Source organism: Amia ocellicauda, unplaced genomic scaffold, assembly GCF_036373705.1.
Source record: "Amia ocellicauda isolate fAmiCal2 unplaced genomic scaffold, fAmiCal2.hap1 HAP1_SCAFFOLD_59, whole genome shotgun sequence".
NCBI lineage: Eukaryota > Metazoa > Chordata > Actinopteri > Amiiformes > Amiidae > Amia > Amia ocellicauda.
In genome coordinates, this window is record NW_027102989.1 from 401,171 (window position 1) to 416,421 (window position 15,251).

A 15,251-nucleotide genomic window follows, 5' to 3' on the forward strand; every position below is an offset into this window, starting at 1 on the left:
CTTGGTTTGTCACATTACATACATACATACATATACACGGAAAATAAATAATAGAATTATGAATCACAATAAGATGTAATGAAGTACAGAAAAAGAAAATGTAATAAAATGTGATCTTTAATACATACAAATAAAGAAAATAGGTATACCATTTCCAGATTCCTTTTTTGAAATACAATGACATGCATTACAAACGAGTATTTACATTATATTTACAGCCGGTGCTCGTGTGTCACTGTGTCCCTCAGGCTGTGGTTGGCGCTGACATATTGGGCAGAATGTGTCCCTTATTTTGGGCTAAAGCTTTCTGTGGAGGGGAACGTGGATCAGTTTGTACCATTTTTGGGAGGATCTGCCTTGTTGGGGCGGAGCTGTGATCCAGGTGAACAGCAGATCGGGCATAGGTGGGCATGTGGGCAGAGGAGTAGGAAGGCAGGTCAAGCAAATAAGCTTGCTAAGGTACACAGCAGCAGCAAGCAGCCCCCCCATCCAGCCAGCCAGCCAGTCTGGCTAGCAGTGACTGAGTGGTTGACAGACGGCAAGCAACGGAATGTTCATGCTCTGTGATGTCATAGCAGTCAGCTGAGAGAGGCTTGTGATGTCATCGCTGAGCTGGCTGGCTGGCTGGCTGGCTGGCTGTGTGTATGTCTGTGTGTGTGTGTGTGTGTGTGTGTGTGTGTGTCTGTTTGTGTTTGTCAGTCTGTCTGTCTGTCTGTCTCTCTCTCTCTCTCTCTCTCTCTCTCTCTCTCCCTCTCAATTCAATTCATTTGTATTGTCAAAGCAATTGGACATACATACATACATACATACATGCTAGAAAATCATTACTATGTTATCTTAAAGGCTAACTAAGCAGAACATATTTCATTATAGAACAGAGTTCATAGATCTTCACATGGTTTTAAGGAACAGGCACGTAGGTCATACCGTTTGACATTGTCTCCAAGGTTCTCATCGTAAATAACAAACAGAAATCAAACTACCTTATGGCCTCCTGACCTTCTAGCTTGACCTTATCTTTCTTAAGTATACAAGAGAGAAAAACAGGTTTGAGAAAATCATTTCTAACTTTCCTTCCATACAATAATACATACATACATACATACGGAAAATAAATAATAGAATTATGAATCTCAATATAATGTAATGAAGTACAGAAAAAGAAAATGTAATAAAATGTGATCTTTAATACATTCAAATAAAGAAAATAGTTTTACTATTTCCAGATTCCTTTTTGAAATACAATGACATGCATTACAAACGAGTATTTACATTATATTTACAGCCGGTGCTCGTGTGTCACTGTGTCCCTCAGGCTGTGGTAGGCGCTGACATATTGGGCAGCCAGGGTGGCTGTGTGTCCCTCCACCAGGAGGACTGAGCGTTTTTCTTTTTTCTCAGTTTTGTCACAGGTTGGGTGGGCATTCGTTATGTTGTTACAGAATGTGTCCCTTATTTTGGGCTAAAGCTTTCCGTGGAGGGGAACGTGGATCAGTTTGTACCGTTTTTGGGAGGATCTGCCTTGTTGGGGCGGAGCTGTGATCCAGGTGAACAGCAGATCGGGCTTAGGTGGGCATTTGGGCATAGGAGTAGGAAGGCCGGTCAGGCAAATTAGCTTGCTAAGATACGCAGCAGCAGCAAGCAGCCCCCCCATCCAGCCAGCCAGCCAGTCTGGCTGGCAGTGACTGAGTGGTTGACAGACGGCAAGCAACGGAATGTACGTGCTCTGTGATGTCATAGTAGTCAGCTGAGAGAGGCTCGTGATGTCATGGCTGAGCTGGCTGGCTGTCTGGCTGGCTGGCTCTGTGTGTGTGTGTGTGTGTGTGTGTGTGTGTGTGTGCGTGTGTCTGTCTGTCTGTCAATTCATTTCAATTCAATTCAAAGGTGCTTTATTGGCATGATCTATAACAATATTGCCAAAGCAGATACAAATGTTCTATCAATCAAGACAAAACATTGCAATACAAGATTCAGTGGAACAAATATAGTACACATTGAAATAAAATTAAGTAGGATATAAACCATATTTGTTGTTTGTATCAAAATGTGTGTCATGACATCAGAAAAATCACTGTTTTTATTTTGTTTTGCAAATGGAGTGCCACAGGCTGGTGTCTACACACTGTCTCGCAGGCTGTGGCAGGTGGATACATATTGCGCTGCTAAGAAGGCAGTGCGCTCCTCCTCTCCCAGCAGGACGGGGAGTTTGCAGCAATCGGGGATCATGCTGAACTCAGGGATATGCATTTTTAATATTTTAAAGTATGTCTCCCTGATTTTTGTGTATTTAGGGCAGGACAGCAGGAAATGCGCCTGTGTTTCGACCTCCCCTAGGTCACACTGGCTGCACAGCCGCTCTTCTCTGGCAACCCAGAATTTTCTGTAGCGGCCTTTTTCAATGGCGAGGCTGTGGTCACTGAGCCTGTATTTAGTTAGATTTTGTCTCTCTTTTATATTTTGGATTTTTAAGTATTCAGCCAATGTAATGTTTCTATTCAGGGCCCGGTAGCATTCCAATTTGTTTTGTAATTCTAATTCGTGTCTCTAATCTTTTGTGTATTTGCTTTTCAGGTACATGTCAATTTTCCCAATTGTTGTTGTTTTGGTCATTGTGTGTTCGGGCTCTGTGAGCCTCAGAGCCGTGGGGGCGTTTCTGTGTACGTGTAAGATGTTTTTATTAAATTCTAGGTGGAATATTTCCATGGGGCTTTTGTCCCAATTGTTGTTATTGAGGTTCATGAGGGGACCCCACACTTCGCTCCCATATAGCAGGATTGGTTGGATGATGGAGTTTAATATTTTAATCCAAATAGTTATTGGTATTGTTGTTTTCCCAAATTGTGTCTTTATGGCATAAAATGCCCGGCGTGCCTTGTCTTTTAATGCGTTTATAGCCAGGCTGAAGCTCCCTGACGCACTGATGGTCAGGCCAAGGTAGTTGTATCTGGTGCAGTGCTCTAATCCAGTGCTGCCCAGAGTGAAGCGGTACCTGTTTCCCTGAGATGGGGCTTTTTTCTGGAAAACCATAACTCTGGTCTTGTCCAGATTGACTGCCAGGGCCCATTTCTGACAGTACTGCTCTAGCAGCGCCAGGTTCTGCTGAAGCCCCTGCTCTGTGGGCGACAGCAGCACCAGGTCGTCTGCGTAGAGCAGGAACTTGATCTCTGTGTCATGGAGAGTTAGGCTGCGGGCGTCAGACTGCTCCAACACTGTGGCCAACTCGATGATGTAGATGTTGAACAGTGTTGGACTCAGACTGCAGCCCTGTCTCACTCCCCGCCCCTGAGTGAAGAACTCTGTTCTTGAGTTGCCAATTTGAACTCCGCATTTGTTTTCAGAATACATTGGTTTAATGATGTCATAAACTTTACCCCCTACACCACTCTGTAGAAGTTTATAAAATAATCCCTTGTGCCAGATTGAGTCAAATGCCTTTCTAAAGTCTACAAAACAGGCAAATATTTTTCCTTTATTGTTTTGGGTATATTTATTTATGAGGGTGTGTAGAGTGTAAATATGATCGGTTGTGCTGTGTTTTGGTAGGAAGCCAATCTGACTCTTATTCAGGACACTGTGCTTGGTAAGGAAGGCCAGTATCTGGGCGTTGATGATACTGCAGAACACCTTCCCCAGGTTACTGCTCACACAGCTGCCCCAGTAGTTATTGGGGTCTAATTTGTCTCCACTTTTAAAAATCGGGGTGATCAATCCTTGATTCCCGACCTCAGGGAAACACCCGGCTCTCAGCACCAGGTTAAAGAGTTTGAGCAGAGCCTCCTGCAGCTGCGGGCTGCTGTGCTTCAGCATCTCAGGGCTGATGCTGTCGGGGCCGCTGGCTTTCCTGGGTTTGAGGATTTTGAGTTGATGTTTTAGTTCCTGTATTGTAAATGGGTTATCTAAGGGATTTTGGTTATTCTTAATGATTTCTTCCAATTTATTTAGGTTTTTTAATATTTTAACCTGTTCTGGCTTTGGATTGTTTTCAACATTTTGGTAAAGTTTTTCAAAGTGTGTTTTCCAGATTTCTCCATTTTGAATTGGTATTTCATTTTTTGTTTTTGGGGTATTTATTCTGCCCATATAGTGGTCTTTTTTCTTACTGAGGAGTTGCTTGTAGTGCCGCAGGGCCTGGCAGTAGCTGAGGCGAGCCTCCTGGTTGTCGGGCTCTCTGTGTTTAGTGTTGGAGAGATGTCTCAGGTGTTTCCTAGAAGTTTCACACTCCTGGTCACACCACTGTTCTTTTTTTCTTTTAGACGATTTCATATTTTGGTTTTTAATTGTTTTAATGTTTGATTTTAAAGCCAGTCTCTCAAATATTTCATTCAGTGTTTTGGTGGCTGAGTTTATTCCGTTTTGGTTTATTTGATAGTGTGAGGATTGATATCTGTCTAACATGTTTTCAATCTCATCACTATTCAGGGCTCTTGTGTAGTTCTCTGTGCTGGGCTCTGACCATCTCTAACTGGGTGGCAGGGAGACCAGTTTTGTGGGAAGTTTGGCTCTGACTTGTGGCTGCGCTGATCTTTTTAGGTAAAGTGTTATTTGGCTGTGGTCTGATAGTGGAGATTGTTGTCTGACTATAAACGCATTGTTGGCTTGTGGGTCCAGGTCAGTTATGGCGTAGTCCACCACACTGCTGCCCAGAGCCGAGCAGTATGTGAATCTCCCCAGAGAGTACCCCCTGGTCCTGCCATTGATGATATATAGACCCAGGCTTTTACATAGGCGCACTACCTGCTTCCTGCTCTTGTTTACCACGCTGTCGTGGCTGTGTCAGTGTGGAGGTGTGTGTGTGGCACAGCGGGGAGTCTCCGAACAGGTGTGTGTTCCCCTCTGTATTGATGTAGTCCATCTCTCTGCCAGTCCTGGCATTGAGATCGCCACACAGCAGTACAGAGCCCAGGGTCTGGAAGTGGCAGATTTCGTTTTGAAGCTCATGAAAGCCTTCCTCATTATAGTAGGGGGAGTCTGCGGGTGGCATATAAATTGCACATAGGTATATATCTGTGTTATTTTGTAGGGTGTCTTTTCTGATTTTCATCCACAGGTGTGTGTCTCCTCTCTGTACTGGGCATAGGGCTGCTCGGAGCTCCTCCCTGTACCACACGATAATCCCCCACGAGGCCCTGCCACACCTGACTTTGGGTTTTTTATAGGAGGGCACAATCAGCTCCCTGTATCCATTGTATCCATCCAGTGTATAGACATATCTGCACAGCACCAAGTCTCTACAAGAATGAAAACATCTGAACTATTTACAGTGTTGATCAGTTCAGGGCCTGTGCTCTTCATTCCAAAAGTTGAGGAGCGTAAACCCTGCATATTCCAACTGCTTATTTTAAAGGACATGTTCATATATTTTATTATACTTGTCTCTTCTACATAAGAAAGTTTAATTTGTGGTCTACAACTGATATTATATTACTATTAATAATTATATATGGATATACATAATAATCACTCAAAGATTTTATCTTTGCATCAAAATATCAGAATAATTAAATCACATTTTTTCTTACTCTCCATCTCCACAACCATATATATGTGTGTTGAGGCTCAGTTAACTCAGCAGTGTGGTACAGATGACACTGAGGAGTTGCCTTATCTGGGCCAGCTGGGCAGCATCGGGCCTCCAGGCTCTGGAAGCCGCTGCTGCGTGGCTGTGTGGCTGTGCTGGTCCCCGGCTGTCCGCTCTGCTGTGCTGGACGGGCCCTCTGGGGATGGGGGGGTGGGGAATGGGGCCGCGGGGTCTCAGGGGCTGGGGCTGGGGTGGAGCCGGTGGCTGGGGATGTGGCCGGGGGCTGGGGGGTTTGCTCCTGGTCTCGAGGTGGGGGTGTGTGGGGTTTCGGCCCAGGGTTGTGTCCTTGAGGACCTTTGGTCACCGTGGTCATACAGGTGATGTGGCTGGATGTCTCAGTGGTGTGCCAGGTGGACGTTGGGGAGGAGGGCACATCTTCGGGACACTTCTGCGTTGATGGCCTGGATGATGTGCAGGGGCACGTCTGTGCGGGGCAGCAGTGTGGAGATGGAAATTTTGGCAGTTGGGAATTCCTCTGTGGCTTTCGTTGCTACCTGTCTCAGGGCTGAGGCCACATCGCCCCTGCGGGCACTCAGGTCGTTAGTGCCGGTGTGGATGAGGATGTGTTTGACTTGGCAAAGCCTCCTCTTGGAGAGCAGCTCCAGGGCTCTCTGTGCTGTGGAGCACCAAAGCTTTTTCACTTTTCGCCCAGGGAAGAGGCGCCTCTCAACCAGGAACTTCCCATTGGATTCGCTCAGAATGACCACCTCTGCGTTGACCTGCCACTCCGGGTTTGCGTCGGGAGTGGTGGGGGCAGCGGGTGTGTTTTGGGGGAGTGGCGTTTCAGGGGGTTGTGTATTAGTGGCAGGTCTGGTGATAGTGGGTGTGTCAGGAGTGGTGGGGAGTGTGGGTGGATCAGTGGGTGCGTCAGGGGTTGGAGGTGTTGTGGGGTCAGTGCAGTGCAGTCTCTGTGCTCCAGTGATGTGTAGCTCCTCTCTTAGCTCCTCCAGCTGGCTCTGCAGGCTCCTCAGCTAGCTGTGCTGGGGTGTCCAGGTCAGCTCCTCCCTCGCTCTGCGCAGCTCCGTCCTCAGGGTTTGGCTCTGCTCCTCCAGGTCTCTCACTGCTGCTCTCAGCTCATGGATCTCAGCCTTGTGCTGCATCTTTAGTCTGTGCATCTCATCCCGGAGCTGATCGCACAAGGAGGTCTGGGCCAGGGTGCTCAAGGTCTGCTCCCTGAACTCCGCAAACTCCAGCTCCAGCACTGATAGGCATTCCTTTAGTGTTTTAATGTTGCTGGAGAGTTTTGGGGAGACAGGGGGGCAGTCTGTGGGAGATGGGGCACTGTCTGGCTCCGTGTGGCTGGGGGCAGACTGCAGGGTGGCCGGCTCTGGCTCTTGTTTCTCTACCTCAGTCTGCTGCTTTGAGGTGTGGAAGCCGAGAGCTAATTGGTCCAGGCTGCTCTCGCTGCCCTGCACCATGATGGTCCCGTTGTGGTATACATTAAAAGTGAGCATCACACTGTCTGTGTCTTTCTCTACCAGCACTGAGATCTGCCTGCCTCTGCTAATGCCCCTCTTGTTGTTATTGGGGTATGTCTGGCACAGGGTTTTGTGAAAGGCGGTGTAGAACAGTAGATTGTTCTTGACCCTGTTTTCTCCTTTACCGGTGTAGTCTAGGATGAGGGTCTCAGGAGATGCTCTCATCACAGCTTGTTTGTAGTCCTTCTTAGCCTGTGCAGGGCGAATGTCTTCAGGGTATCGGATTTCAAAAGGCAGCTCTGCAGTCAGACTGCTGTTCGATAGATTTCTATCAGTCTCAGTGGCAGTTGGGCTCTCTCCTACTGTCACTCTATTCAAATCGGAGCTCTGCATTTTCATTGGCTGAGTCAACTACTGAGAATGCTTATTTATTTTATTAATACATATTTTTTTGTTTAATTATTTGTCTCTTACCTCCAATTCTTGTCTTCAGCTTTTCTTTTCTGACTTTTCTTCCTGAACTGTCTCTCTGCTTTCTTCTTTTTGTGTTTCTCTTAAAATTATTATTTTTTGAATACTTTTTCTTCTGAATTTCTATTCCATGTCTTCTGTGTATGTTTATAGTGCTATATATTCATTTGTAAATGACAAATTAAATCCGCTTATGTATAAAAACAAATGTTTTTTAGGAGCTCATATTCCTCTCTCTCTCTCTCTCTCTCTCTCTCTCTCTCTCTCTCTCTCTCTCTCTCTCTCTTTCTCTCTCTCCCTCTCAATTCAATTCATTTGTATTGTCAAAGCAATTGGACATACATACATATACATACATACATACATACATACATACATACATCTACACGGAAAATAAATAATAGAATTATGAATCACAATAAGATGTAATGAAGTACAGAAAATGAAAATGTAAAAAAATTTCCAGATTCCTTTTTTGAAATACAATGACATGCATAGCAAACGAGTATTTACATTATATTTACAGCCGGTGCTCGTGTGTCACTGTGTCCCTCAGGCTGTGGTAGGCGCTGACATATTGGGCAGCCAGGGTGGCTGTGTGTCCCTCCCCCAGGAGGACTGGCGTTTTTCTTTTTTCTCAGTTTTGTCACAGGTTGGGTGGGCATCCATTATGTTGTTACAGAATTTGTCCATTATTTTGGGCTAAAGCTCTCCGTGGAGGGGAACGTGGATCAGTTTGTACCATTTTTGGGAGAATCTGCCTTGTTGGGGCGGAGCTGTGACCAGGTGAACAGCAGATCGGGCATAGGTGGGCATGTGGGCAGAGGAGTTGGAAGGCCGGTCAAGCAAATAAGCTTGCTAAGGTACGCAGCAGCAGCAAGCATCCCCCACATCCAGCCAGCCAGCCAGTCTGGCTGGCAGTGACTGAGTGGTTGTCAGACGGCAAGCAACGGAATGTACGTGCTCTGTGATGTCATAGCAGTCAGCTGAGAGAGGCTCGTGATGTCATCGCTGAGCTGGCTGGCTGGCTGGCTCTGTGTGTGTGTGTGTATGTCTGTGTGTGTGTGTGTGTGTCTGTTTGTCTGTTTTTCAGTCTGTCTGTCTCTCTCTCTCTCTCTCTCTCTCTCTCTCTCTCCCTCTCAATTCAATTCATTTGTATTGTCAAAGCAATTGGACATACATACATTCATACATACAAATATATATATATATATATATATATATATATATATATATACATACATACATGCATACATGCTAGAAAGTCATTACTATGTTATCTTAAAGGCTAACTAAGCAGAACATATATCATTATAGAACAGAGTTCATAGATCTACACATGGTTTTAGGTAACAGGCACGTAGGTCATACCGTTTGACATTGTTTCCAAGGTTCTCATTGTAAATAACAAACAGAAATCAAACTAGCTTCTGGCCTGACCTTCTAGCTTGACTCTATCTTTCCGCCTTATATACTTGGTGAATAATTGAGGAAGTAGCACCAAGTGACCACATTAGGCTGCCTGAGGGTTTCTGGGGAGTGTAGTTGTCTAGGGTCGGTTTTCTTCCCTAGAGTGCAGACCTTGCAGCAGACCTGGCCTGACATATCTGCCATGTATGACCCTGCCCCTTGGTTTGTCCCACATCCTCCCCCCCAGCTGCGACCCCATAGGTCGAGCGACAGCCGCAAAAAAGCATGCACCCGGGACAGCCCATCAACATTCCCCATGGCCTTCCCTGGCCTGTGCTGCAGGGTGAAATGAAAATGTTGGAGACTCAAAAACCACCTCATCACACGGGCATTCCTGTCTTTCGAACGATGCATCCAAGTGAGGGGGGCATGGTCAGTGATCAGGGTGAAGTGCCTGCCCAACAAATAGTATCGAAGACTGTCCAAAGCCCACTTCACTGCCAAACATTCTTTTTCAACTACCAAATAATTTATTTCATTGGATTCCAACTTTCTGCTAAGGAACAACACCGGGTGTTCGTGATCACCCATTCTTTGGGACAAAACCACTCCGATCCCCACCTCAGAGGCGTCCGTCTGGACTATAAATTCTTTCTGAAAGTCAGGTACCATTAAAACGGGGTTGCGGCAGAGCGCCTCCTGTAGGCTCCGGAAAGCCCGGTTTGCTGTATCACCCCATCTAACCATATTGGGTTCTGTAGCCTTAGTCATATCAGTCAGAGGGGCCGCTAAGGTAGCATAGTTGGGAATAAACCTCCGGTAATACCCAGTTAACCCTAAAAATGCCCTAACCTGCTTTTTATTGACAGGCCTAGGCCAAGAGTTTATGGCTTCAACCTTGGATATTTGGGGTTTCACCATACCCCTCCCTACTGTATAGCCCAAGTATTTGGCCTCTTCCAACCCCAAATTGCATTTGGTTGGATTAGCCATCAGGCCTGCTGCATGTATTGAATCCAATACCGCTTGGAGCTGAGACAAATGTGATTCCCAATCTGGACTGTGAATGACCACATCATCTAAATATGCTGCCGCATACGTCCTGTGTGGTCTAAGTATGTGGTCCATCAACCTTTGAAAGGTGGCAGGAGCACCATGCAGGCCAAAGGGCATCACTGTGTAGTGAAACAGACCATCTGGGGTTGCAAAGGCTGTTTTTTCTTTGGCACTCGGGGTCAAGGGAATCTGCCAGTAGCCCTTGGCTAAGTCAATAGTTGAAATATAGCGAGCATTCCCAATATTCTCTAACAATTCATCTACTCGGGGCATTGGGTATGCATCAAACTTTGAAATTTCATTAACCTTTCTAAAATCATTACAGAATCTCCAGGAGCCATCAGGTTTGGAAACCATGACTATAGGGCTGGACCACTCACTGTGGGATTCTTCAATAACCCCTGCCTCCAGCATTTCCTTAACCTCATTTCTAATAGTGTTCCTGCGAGCTTCTGGTACCCTGTAAGGCCTCATATTTACCTTCTTTCCTGGGAGAGACACAATGTTGTGAGAGACTAAATGGGTACGCCCCGGTATGCCTGAGAAAACTTCCCTATTACGTATTATCAAGTCGTTCACCTCCTTCAACTGGTCAGGTGACAAGGCAGCTGCAATATTCACCTTCGGTGTCCCTAGTGGCTGAGGGGGGTAAGTCAACATCAACACTTCCCTGTCCTTCCAGGCTTTTATTAAGTTGACATGATATATTTGTTCTGGGGGTCGGCGGCCGGGTTGCTGAACCTTATAGTTCACTTCCCGTATTCGCTCTATAATCTCATAAGGTCCCATCCACGTAGCCAGAAATTTACATTCTACAGTGGGAACCAACACCAACACCCTATCACCAGGCTGGAACACCCTCAGTGTAGCCTGACGATTATAGGCGAATTGTTGGTGTTCCTGTGCCTGCCTTAGGTGCTCTCTCACAATGGGAGTGACTGTGGCTATTCTCTCTTGCATAGCATTGATGTGCTCGACTACACTCCGGAAAGGAGTGGACTCGTGTTCCCACGTTTCACGGGCTATGTCTAATATCCCCCTGGGGTGCCTCCCATATAACAGTTCAAAAGGCGAAAAGCCCAGGGAAGCCTGTGGGACTTCCCTAATGGCAGACATCAAGTAGGGCAGCATGAATTCCCAATTTTTCCCATCCTTATCGATTACCTTTCTTAGCATGGACTTCAGGGTCCTATTAAATCTCTCAACCAACCCATCTGTTTGTGGGTGGTAGACTGATGTTCTCAACTGCTTAACCTGCAACAATTTACACAGATCGGTCATAACCTTAGACATAAAGGGTGTGCCCTGATCTGTTAATATCTCCCTCGGTATCCCCACCCTACTACACATCAACATTAGCTCTTTTGCAATACCTTTTGAAGCCATGGTCCGCAGTGGAATGGCTTCTGGGTACCTGGTGGCATAATCCAAAATAACCAGTATATACTGATGCCCTCTGGCTGATTTCGGGAGAGGTCCCACCACATCCATAGCTATCCTAGCAAAGGGGGTCTCTATGATGGGCAAAGGGACCAGTGGGCTTCTGAAGGCTGGTTTAGGAGCATGTAGTTGACATTCAGGACATGAGCTACAATGTTCTGTCACGTCTGCATGTACGCCTGGCCAGTAAAACCTCCTCAGGAGTCTATCCTTGGTTTTGTCCATCCCCAGATGTCCCCCCAGGATATGCCCATGTGCCAGATTGAGAACTGTTCGTCTGAATGGGGTGGGAACTAGCAATTGCTCCACAATGTCCACCCCTATCTTATTTACACGGTACAATAGGTCATTTTTTACCATAAAATAAGGATAAGCTGTTGGCGGGTCTGCAGTAGTCATAGGGGTCCCATTTACTACCTTCACATTTTCTTTAGCATAGTGTAGAGTGAGATCTCGCACCTGTGCGCTGCCAAAATCAGTGGGGAGTCCCTCTAACACTGACACTTCTACATTGTCAGCTTCAGGGGTCTCTATGAATGGATTCTCACCCACCCTGCTAGTGCTGGGTTCCTCACCCTCCATAGGGTCATCTACGTCACTACATTCCACCCCTATGTTTTCAGTTTAATTTTCCCCAACCAAAACCTTCACTGTCGACTCAACTGGAACCAGGTCTACTTTTAGCTCTAGTTGTGGGATCGAGGCAACTTCTGGCTTACAGTTTTCAGTGTGCATTTCCAATTTACTATGTTTTCTATCTAGTTTTCCAAAATTAGGAAAATATCGTCACAGTATCACATCATATGGCATGTTGGGTACCACACCGACTTCGTAATCTAGTTTCCCGGCCTCTGTCTGTATGTTTACAAGGGCTGTGGGATAGGGGCGTGTGTCACCATGTGTGCATGTGATACTGAGCTCCTGATGTCTATCCAGCTTGTTGGTCGCTACTAATTTTTCTGTGACCAGTGTAACCATACTGCCAGAGTCGAGTAGAGCAGCCACTTCTTTCTCATCGACTATCACTGTACACATGTGTTTTGGATTAGGTACTCCGCCTATGAAAACATCCGTCCCAACAGGGCAGGCATAAAATACCGGTTTCTCTTTCCCCATATCACACACATTACATTGCATTGGTTCCTCTCTACCTGGGCAGTGGGCCGCAATATGTCCTACTTTGTCACAATTGTAGCAGACAATTGGTTGTGATGGTGACCCCCTATAACCCTTAGTCTCGGCTTTAGGCCCCACCTTTGCCCCCCCCAGTCTTGCTCTTTTCTTCCAACCCAGCGCGTCATGTTTCCCAGAGTACTTTGGAACCATCTTACCCGGTCCGCTGGTTCGTCATGGCCTGGGGAACGAGTTTTTAACCTCCGGTACATGCTCTGCTGCTCCGGCTGTATAGAACCGCTCTACAATGGCCACCAAGGTGTCAGCGGACAGCACCTCATTCTGGCCAACCCAGCGTCGAACGTCCTTGGGCAAACAGCGTTGGTAGTTGTCAAGGACTATGGCCTCCACCACCTCGGCTGATGAATGGACCTCTGGCTGTAGCCATTTCCTGGCCAGATGGATCAGATCAAACATCTGCGTTCGGATTGGTTGTCCTGGTTGGTAGGCCCACTGCTGAAACCGATGTGCCCTCACTGCGGTGGTCACGCCCAATCGGGTCATTATCTCCGCTTTCAATTTATCATAGTCCTGGGCGTCCTTCAGCTCCAGATCAAAGTACGCTTTCTGTGCATCCCCTGCCAGATAAGGTGCCACAAGCCCTGCCCAGGAATCTTTTGGCCATCCCTCTCTCCGCTGTCCTCTCAAAGGTCATAAGGAAGGCCTCAACATCGTCCTGTTTTGTCATTTTCTGCAGAAAGTGATTGGTGCGGGGAGTGGAATGGGTTGCAGCCCCCTGTGGCCCAATCCTGGTTGCAAGTGCTTCAACACTCTCTTTCAGCTCTTTAGTCACCTTTTCCTGCTCTTCTCTAAACATTTTATTTGTATCATGCTGGACCTGCAGTGCTTCCTGATGCATCCGCATAGCATCCTGGTGAGCCACCTGCTGCACCCTGGTCGCTTCCTGTTGGGCTATTACAGCCTGTAGTTTTTTTTTTTTTGGATAAAAAAATTCACTCAGCCAGTCTGGGTTTCATGAGGTGCTGCCCGCATTCTACACCAAATGTGACAAAACGCCTTGGCTGTACACATGTGCGGGTCTTCTCTGTGATCTTCTTAGGAGTAAAAACCAGTCATGACCCAGGGAGGAGGTTGCAAATACAGGGCTGTGCCTGTATGTTTACTTCAAACAAAACAAATCTGAAAACAAAACCTAACTCACACTGGAGTTGTAACTAATCTTACATAATCATTCTATTTTAAACAAAGTCTGGAATAAATAAGTCTTGGCTTTCTCCTTATGAGCTACCTCTGTTTTCCAGATAACTCACCCTATTGTCTCTCACTTCTCTCTCTCTCAGGCCCGCCTTATATACCTGGTGAATAATTGAGGAAGTAACACCAAGTGACCACATTAGGTGCTAGAATGGCTGCCTGAGGGTTTCTGGGGAGTGTAGTTGCCTAGGGTCGGTATTCTACCCTAGAGTACACACCTTGCAGCAGACCTGGCCTGACATATCTGCCATGTATGACCCTGCCCCTTGGTTTGTCACAATACATACATACATACATATACACGGAAAATAAATAATAGAATTATGAATCACAATAAGATGTAATGAAGTACAGAAAAAGAAAATGTAATAAAATGTGATCTTTAATACATACAAATAAAGAAAATAGGTATACCATTTCCAGATTCCTTTTTTGAAATACAATGACATGCATTACAAACGAGTATTTACATTATATTTACAGCCGGTGCTCGTGTGTCACTGTGTCCCTCAGGCAGTGGTTGGCGCTGACATATTGGGCAGAATGTGTCCCTTATTTTGGGCTAAAGCTTTCTGTGGAGGGGAACGTGGGTGAGTTTGTACCATTCTTGGGGGGCTCTGCCTTGTTGGGGCGGAGCTGTGATCCAGGTGAACAGCAGATCGGGCATAGGTGGGCATGTGGGCAGAGGAGTAGGAAGGCCGGTCAAGCAAATAAGCTTGCTAAGGTACGCAGCAGCAGCAAGCAGCCCCCCCATCCAGCCAGCCAGCCAGTCTGGCTGGCAGTGACTGAGTGGTTGACAGACGGCAAGCAACGGAATGTACGTGCTCTGTGATGTCATAGCAGTCAGCTGAGAGAGGCTCGTGATGTCATGGCTGAGCTGGCTGGCTGTCTGGCTGGCTGGCTCTGTGTGTGTGTGTGTGTGTGTGTGTGTGTGTGTGTGCGTGTGTCTGTCTGTCTGTCAATTCATTTCAATTCAATTCAAAGGTGCTTTATTGGCATGATCTATCACAATATTGCCAAAGCAGATACAAATGTTCTATCAATCAAGACAAAACATTGCAATACAAGATTCAGTGGAACAAATATAGTACACATTGAAATAAAATTAAGTAGGATATAAACCATATTTGTTGTTTGTATCAAAATTTGTGTCATGACATCAGAAAAATCACTGTTTTTATTTTGTTTTGCAAATGGAGTGCCACAGGCTGGTGTCTACACACTGTCTCGCAGGCTGTGGCAGGTGGATACATATTGCGCTGCTAAGAAGGCAGTGCGCTCCTCCTCTCCCAGCAGGACGGGGAGTTTGCAGCAATCGGGGATCATGCTGAACTCAGGGATATGCATTTTTAATATTTTAAAGTATGTCTCCCTGATTTTTGTGTATTTAGGGCAGGACAGCAGGAAATGCGCCTGTGTTTCGACCTCCCCTAGGTCACACTGGCTGCACAGCCGCTCTTCTCTGGCAACCCAGAATTTTCTGTAGCGGC